At 39.3% G+C, this 8,388-nt stretch overlaps 1 pseudogene; it reads right to left on the bottom strand.

Annotated features, from left to right (window-relative positions):
• Positions 1 to 1,716: 1,716 nt before the first annotated feature.
• Positions 1,717 to 2,237, bottom strand: LOC100341012 (acyl carrier protein, mitochondrial pseudogene; annotated as a pseudogene).
• Positions 2,238 to 8,388: the final 6,151 nt, after the last annotated feature.

Here is an 8,388-nt window from a genome sequence, read left to right on the forward strand (position 1 = left end):
CCAAGCATTTTACCTCCCTGATAGTCAAGACATACCTTTGCTTACTCATAGCAGTGACTGCTAAATCATTTTTCTGACTCTCTATATAATAATCTCATTAGTATTAAAAGTCTCATTGAGGGTTTTACCTTGTAACTGAACACAATAGGACATGCCTTTTAGTTCAAACCAGTATTTTTTCAGGTTTTCTTTTTTATTTCTGTTTGTTTTGTTCTCAAAAACATTTATGACTCAAAAAACTGGCTTACTCTGGAGAAGAGATGAGTAAATGTTGACTTTGCTGAGTTTAATTTAGGTGAAAAGTAAATTATTCAAGTACAAATAACTTGAGAGTGTAAGCAGGACAAACTTTCAGCTCCATGGTAGTCCTGTACTCCACATCGTCTTGTTTTTGTCACTTTGGTACAACATGCAAAATAAAAGGCCAGAAGCTCACTGTTGTAGTCTTATTTTTTTGTAAAGAGTATACTTAAGCAAATGCTTTGGGTGGGCACTGCTAATTTCTTCTTCCTCTTTGTCCACTGTTCAATGTTTTGATGAAATGGCTCACAGCCATAGTAAGAAAATCAACCAAACAAATGAGAAAAGGCAATGCTGTGAGGGAAGTCTTAGGAAGTGTCTGGCAGTCACGTTTTACTGTTTGTTGTCAAAGGTTTATATACTTTGCAGTTAATATTTGAAGAAAATATTTACCTTTTAGTTTCTGAAGAATGTTACAAGGCACTCATTATAAATAACTGTACTAAGCTGTACTTTTTTGAAATTTTTACTTGTTATTTGTTTTATTCTACTTGAAAGGAGGGAGAAAGAGAGAGGGAGGGCGAGGTGGGGAGATAATTTTCTATCTACTGAAACAACCAGGTCAGAGCCAAGAGCCCTACGTGTCTCCACATAAGTAGCAGCGGTCTAAGTGCTGCCCTCTCAGGTACATTAGCAGGAAGCTGGATCAGAAGTGGAAGTGGAAGGACCGGTGCTGCAGTGCAGTAGGTTACTCCTCTGCCTGCGGTGCCAGCTTCCCATATGGGCACCTGTTCTAGTCCCAGCTGCTCCTCTTCCCATCCAGCTCTCTGCTATGTCCTGGGAAAGCAGTGGAGGATGGCCCAAGTCCTTGGACCCCTGAACTACTGTGGGATACCTGAAAGAAGCTCCTGGCTCCTGGCTTTGGATCAGCCCAGCTCCAACCATTGCAGCTATTTGGGGAGTGAACCAGTGGATGGAAGACCTTTCTCTCTGTTTCCTTTTCAGTCTGTAATTCTACCTGTTAAATAAACAAATAAAATCTTAAAAGAAAAAAAAAAGTGGAAATGGAGTAGCTGGGACTTGAACCTGCACTCTGATATGGAATGCAGGTGTTTCGGGCAGTGGGTTAATCTGCAGTACCATGATGTCTATCCTCTGAAGAGCATCTTTTTGAACAACACCGACAAACTGTCTTGCAAGAAGACTTGAATAGTATTGTCATTTTGTGTGAGATGATGAGATGATGTGTCATACTCCTGTGTATGAAATCTCATTTTCTGGCTTCTGTTGTCATTGAGAAATGAAGATGAATCCAAATTAAATATATTTGTATAATTTTATCCTAAGCAATACACGAATAAAAATGTATTTATCGATAAATATTTTCCCCTCAGATTTTTTTTTTTGGCTTTATAGGTTTATTTCCATAGGGCAAAACACTTAAACAATTTAAATACAAGTCCGACAGAATCACTGTCAAGGCCAGAGAGCTACCAACACGCTTTCCCACTTGCAGAGCCTTGCGGGGATCTTGCAGGTCCTCCCCGGGTGAGGAAGGGGTCTGCCATTGTATTCATAAGCATCCGTATTATTTGCAATGTAATCTACTATTTCTTGTGGACACATTAACTTTCCTGCATCTATATCAGGGATTTCGAACTCAAATTCGTCTTCTATGGTCATGATAATCTCCACTTGGTCCAAACTGTCTAAGCCCAGGTCTTTCATGAAATGGGAATTTACTGGACGCTTCGGTCCCTGATCCCCTCCAGCGTCAGAGGGGGCTCATGGCTGTACTGGCGGCACAGCTGTGTAACACTCCCTGGCACCTGCACGAGCACGGAGGACGGCTGCAGAGCCCCGAGCCTCGTCCGGGTCCCTGAGGAACACGAGATGGTGCCGAGAGGCCGGACCGAGGCCAGCATGGGGACGCTGGGCAGCGGGGAGAAGACCGCGGAAAGGTGGTGGACACAGGAGGAAAGGACACAAGCCGCCATGGCTACACGGACCCAGGATGCCCCGCTCCCCTAAGTTTTCAGTAATTTCTTTACTCCCCACTTATGTATGCAGATGTTTAATCTTCAGATCCACTTGCATATTCCTAGACATTATCTTAGTACATAACAAAGATTCAGGAGTATTCTTGAATAAATTAATATCTACAGCTGCCGTTACTATGTGGTGATTTAGAAAAGAATAGGAATAGTGATTCAGTATTAACAAGAAATCTCATGAATATACTTAAAATCTATAACATTTAGCTCTTGAATTTAAGTTATATTTATGTGAGTAATTGTCATCTGGAACTCTTTTTTTAAAAAAAGTTTTATTTATATATTTGAGAGGTAGATTTACAGAGAGAGGGAAAGAAAGGTCTTCAACCCACTGGTTCACTCCCCAAATGGCCATAACAGCTGGTGCTAAGCTGATCCGAAGCCAGGAGCCAAGAGCTTCTTCTGGGTCCCCATGCTGGTGAGGGACCCAAGGACTTGGGCCATCTTCCACTGCTTTACCAGGCTATACTGGAGAGCTGGATCAGAAGAGGAGCAGCTGGGACATGAACCAGAGCCCATATGGGATGCCAGTGCTGCAGGAGGAGGCTTAGCCCACTATGCCACAGCCCCGGCCCCAGTCAGCAGAAACTTTCGATCATGTCAATTCTGCTCAGAAAGATATGTCATTGTCATTTAGAACTACTCTTCAGTAATCTCTGGCAACATTTTAATTGATATTTTGATTTATTGCATGAATTCGTTCCATTCCTTAGAATTTAAAATTAAATAGCGTAGATGCAATAAGACATGATGTGTTAGGGCACTAGCAAAGATGGTACCAGGTAGAAGCTTGGGAATTGGTACGTCAAGTCTTCAGAAAAAACCCTGAGTGAATGACTTGCTCTATATGCATATTACCAATTTTAATAGCTACAAAATAAAACAATATTGTTATAATTAATGGTGCAGCACACTTCTGTACCACCCATAATAACTTAGTGTTAAATATTTTCATTGGCTCAATAGACATTTTTTCTGTCAGATATATCTTCCTGCTATACTTAACCATTTATCACATTATTACCTCAAATATGTTTTGAAGAATGACTCAAAACTTTTCTTTACAACATCATCCAAGGTTCTATATAATGAAAGCTGTTTTTTAGCTTTGTGTAGTCATTTCAAGCAATAAAAATTTCATTGGCATTTCTCCATTTATAAAGCTCCTGTCCAGTCCTTTGCAGGATTTCTGAACTGTCGATACTGCTGTATTGATGACTCCTGTTACAATTGAGATTGTGCACTGTCCAGTGGAGAATCCGGAAGTATCAATTACCTGTCTTTCCTTATTCATACTTTTTTTAACTGAAATTTTCCTGCAATTTGTAATGTAAAATTAGATTAGACTAATGTTCAATGTAATGTTTGATGTAGATTTAGGTAGAAATTGGGAAGGTTGACATTGTATGAAGACCCTGTCTAGAGCCATGTTAAATTATATCAACTCAAGTAGTGGTATGTTTATCAATTTGAGTTTCTCTCTTAAGAATATGAGCCTTATTTCTCTCAGATGAAGTATTCATCAATTCTAAAACATTAAAAGATCTCTCAGAACCATCCATCTAAGATTTCATTGTGTGTGGTTGTAGAAAACTAACTATAAGATGGCTTTGTTACACACTAATGTGCAGATATCTTTTTGGATTTTCCTCTGATAAAACAAAATAAAAATTGATAGAAAACAATATTGAAGTTAATAGATAAATCACAGAATTATCAGACTTTTCCCTTAGATTTTCTAAATTATTCCTAATGATACATATGGGATCTTGAAGTGTGAGGAAAGTAATACTAACTTTACTATATTACTATCAGTGTATGATGTGATGTTTCAAAGGTGTTTTTTATGTTCCTGTTTGCCTCTGGAGTGTAAGAACTTTGAAATCTTTACTTAATATATGCTAAACTGATCTTTTGTATATAAAGAGAATTGAAAATGAATCTTGATGTGAATGGAAGGGGAAAGGGAGAGGGAAAGAGGAGGGTTGTGGGAGGGAGGGAAATTATGGGGGGGGGGGGGAAGCCATTGTAATCCATAAGCTGTACTTTGGAAATTTATATTCATTAAATAAAAGTTAAAAAAATGTAAAAAAAAAAAAAAAAGAACAGAGCTCTTGCTGTTTTTACTTTGCTGTCTCTGTTGAGTTTTAGTGGAAACCAATCATAGTCTTTGTGTCAAATAAATAAAAAGTTCATATGGGCTTAGTCACTTTTAAGTAAAAGTTTCCATTAGCTTACATGCAGGTATAAAGATTTTTTCTCCCATTTTCTATTGTACTATATGTTTACAGAACAGCCCAAAAAACTTGTAAGCAATTATATTTATTTTTTTAAATTTTTTAAAATTTTATTTAATGAACATAAATTTCCAAAGTACAGCTTATGGATTACAATAGCTCCCCTCCCCCATAACTTCCCTCCCACCCACAACACTCCCCTCTCCCACTCCCTCTCCCCTTCCATTCACATCAAGATTAATTTTCAATTATCTTTATATACAGAAGATCAATTTAGCATATATTAAGTAAAGATTTCAACAGTTTGCACCCACAAAGAAACACAAAGTATGAAATACTATTTGAGTACTAGTTATAGCATTAATTAAACACCTAAGAGTAATTGTGTTTTAATTACAGAGTTCAACCAATAGTTTTAAGTAGAACATAAAAAATACTAAAAGAGTAAAGTATTAAGTTCTTTTTTTTCCTTTTTTTTTGTTTGTTATATAGTTACTTTTTTTTGTTTAATAAATGTGAATTTACAAAGTGCAACTTTTGTATTGTTGTGGCTCCCCTCCAACCTCCCTCCCTCCCGTGGCCCTCCCCTCTCCCACTCCCTCTCCCATCCCGCCCTTCATCGAGTTTCATTTTCAATTACCTTCATATACTGAAGATCAACTTAGTATATACTAAGCAAGGATTTCAACAGGCTGCACTCACACAACCACACAAGGTATAGGGTATTGTTTGACTAGTAGTGTTGTTTTTAAGTTTCATAGTAAAACACATTAAGGACAGAGATCCTACGTGGGGAGCATGTACCCAGTGACTCCCGTTATTGATTTAACAATTGGCACTCTTATTTATGACGTCAGCAATCACCCGAGACTCTTGCTATGAGCTGTCTAGGCTATGGAAGCCCCTTGAGTTCACCAACTCTGAACTTGTTTAGTCAAGGCCATATCACAGTGGAGGTTCCTTCCTCCCTTCAGAGAAAGGCGCCTCTCTCCTTGATGGCCTGTTCCTCTACTGGGGTCTTGTTCACCAGGATCTTTCATTTAGATTGTTTTTTGCCACCGTGTCATGGCTTTCCATGCCTGTGAGACTCTCATGGACCTTTTAGCCAGATCCGAATGTCCCAAGGGTTGATTCTGAGGCAGGAGTGCTGCCGTTCTATGAGTCTGCTGTGCGTCCTGTTTCCCCCGCAGGATCATTCTCTCCCTTTTAATTCTATCCTTCATTATTTGGTAAGCAATTATATTTCAACAAAACTTCTCTGTGAACCCACAGTGACTGTCAATCATTTTCTTGTTCTTACTGTCTTCACCAGAGGGTGTCAAAGAAAGGGAAATGTAATTCAATTAACAGCACCACTAATGACAAAGAAGCAAAAACAAAGACAAGCAGATCAAAGCTTGAGGTAATTCCAGTTGCATTTAGGAAGCTGAAGACCAGAAGACTGCGTTACTCACAAACTGTAACTGAGCAAAACCATGCAATTGACAGAATCACGTATTTTTTGTGCCCCACTAGAGAACATATTGCAAGGAAGACAGGTGATATGTCCATCCAAAGAGAGGCGGGGAACAAAAATTGTTCCATCTTTGGAAAGGCAAAGCAGGCTTAGTGTCAGCCATGCAAAGAATGAGAAGAAAATAACAGACATTTTATGGAACTGTAAGTGTGGGTTCGTGTGATAGATCAGAAGCCTGAGATTCCCCTACACAGGAAGTGGGTCTTTACAAGTTACTTCCATAGACCTCTACTTGGTATCTATGAGAAGCTGGGCAGTGAGTCACACACACACACACACACACACACACACACACAGGAAGGGAGGCAGAGAAAGAGAGACAGAGAGACAGAGAGATGAGGGGGTGAAGAGAGAGAGAAGCTCATCCCTTTTCTTATCTAAGAAAAATTCAATACAAGAAAGACAGAAAGCCCTGTGAACCCAAGCTTCAGGCAAACAGCATCAGTCACCAGGGGAAGAATAGAAACAAAAGCCATCTGCTGCTGATGGAGGGCAGAGCACCTGCTGGTAACCGGGATTCTGCAGGGAAGTAGAAAAACAAACAAGCTTGCAAACAACTGCTGCAGGAGAGGCAGGTTTGCCCAAGCCTCTTCTCCCTGATATAAAGCAGGTTTGAACAGACGTGGAAGGAGTGAGAGAGCTTTACCCCCAGACTCATCGCACGGGATCTGCCTAGCTCTGAACCTGATGTACAAGAACCCCGAATCTGCACCTTTCTACAACAGTCTGCACCTACGGCAAAGGAGGGTGACTCTCTCCCTAAGAAGGGAGAGACCAGGACATAGAGAGAATTCCCTGTATGGAATGTCTATTCAGGGTTTGCTGATGGCAGAGGCATAAACATTTAGAGAAATCCTCCGATCATGCAGGCAACACTCTGAGGACATGGAGGCAGCAGCTCACAGCTGGAGAAACTGTAGTTTTCAATGCACTAAAGGTAACTGTAAAACTCCAAGCACATCCCAACTCCTGAGTAAATGCACTCATCCCCTGACATTAAGAACTTGAGAGAATCAGAGAAATGACCCAATTCAAGCACACATGCAATATGCTTTAATATACAAATATTCACCATTAAAAAGCTATGGCATGCAACAGAAACAAGAACAGTAGTTATTCGTTCTCAGGAACCAAACCAATCAACTGAACTCCATCCAGAGATGGTTACTGGAATTATCATCTCCATGGTTACTGGACTTATCATGGAGGCACTTTCATATCCCAGTGGTTAGGATGGCAAAATATCTAATTGGAAAGTGTGGCAACATGTAGAAGCTGATGGGAAATTTAAGCAAGTGTATGTAAATTGTAAACAGGAAAAGGTTTTAGAAAAGCTACACTACCAGTGAGGAGGAAGCCCTTTCATGAACATATTATTACACTTTAAACAACAGAGTACAGGGTTGGTCAACTAAAAGGTGGGTCATTAGAACTTCTTTTCAAAGTGAAATGCAAAGAGAAAAGAGAAATACATTAGGGTGTCCCGAGCTGTGGAATGATATCAGATTTATTTGCACATAATATGATTGCTGTCCCAGAAGGAGAGGGGTGCAAGAATACAGCAAAAGCAACATTTTGAGGGGAAGAGATAGCAAAGACTTAGGCACATCATAATCAAACTGAAGACTATTCATGATGAGAAAACCTTGAAGGCCATGGGAGAAAAATGCTGCATTTCATGGAGAACGACTAAGACTAAAATGTGAGTAGGATCTTTTCAGAAACTGTGGACACCCAGAAACAAGGGTGTGATATTTTTAGAGTCCTACAAAAATAAAGATAAAATGCTCTCAACACAAAATTTTGTTTTCAGCATAGTTACAAAATTTCTGCACCACAGGAGTTATATCCCTTGCCAGGTCACATCACCTTTCCCTACTGACATAACCATGACAGTGGAACTTACTGAAATATTAAAAAAATTATCCTTTCTAGTTGTTCACCTATGCATTGCTATAGAACTTAAATATAATCACTCTTGTTTTGCACTTTTGGTCAACATTATATCTGTAGGCACCCTTTATATCATGGTACGTAGTTTTATTTTCCTTCATTTTAATATCTGTATGGCTTTCCCATTATTTATCACATCTTATTACACATTCTTAGGTGGAGAGACATCACTTCTGTGGTCTTCCTGGCTTGAACTCTGTGATACACCCTTCCCTCTCGATTTTCTTCTTATTTTTCTGATGACTTTAGTTGAAAAATTCCCATAAATGAATGTATTATTCCAATTTGTTCTTGTTGATCCACATATGTGGCCTGAAATAACTCATTCACTTGTTGACTTAGCTAACAAATAAGATGACTTCCTATTCCAGATTTATTCACTGAGCAT

This window comes from Oryctolagus cuniculus, chromosome 14, assembly GCF_964237555.1.
Source record: "Oryctolagus cuniculus chromosome 14, mOryCun1.1, whole genome shotgun sequence".
Lineage (NCBI taxonomy): Eukaryota > Metazoa > Chordata > Mammalia > Lagomorpha > Leporidae > Oryctolagus > Oryctolagus cuniculus.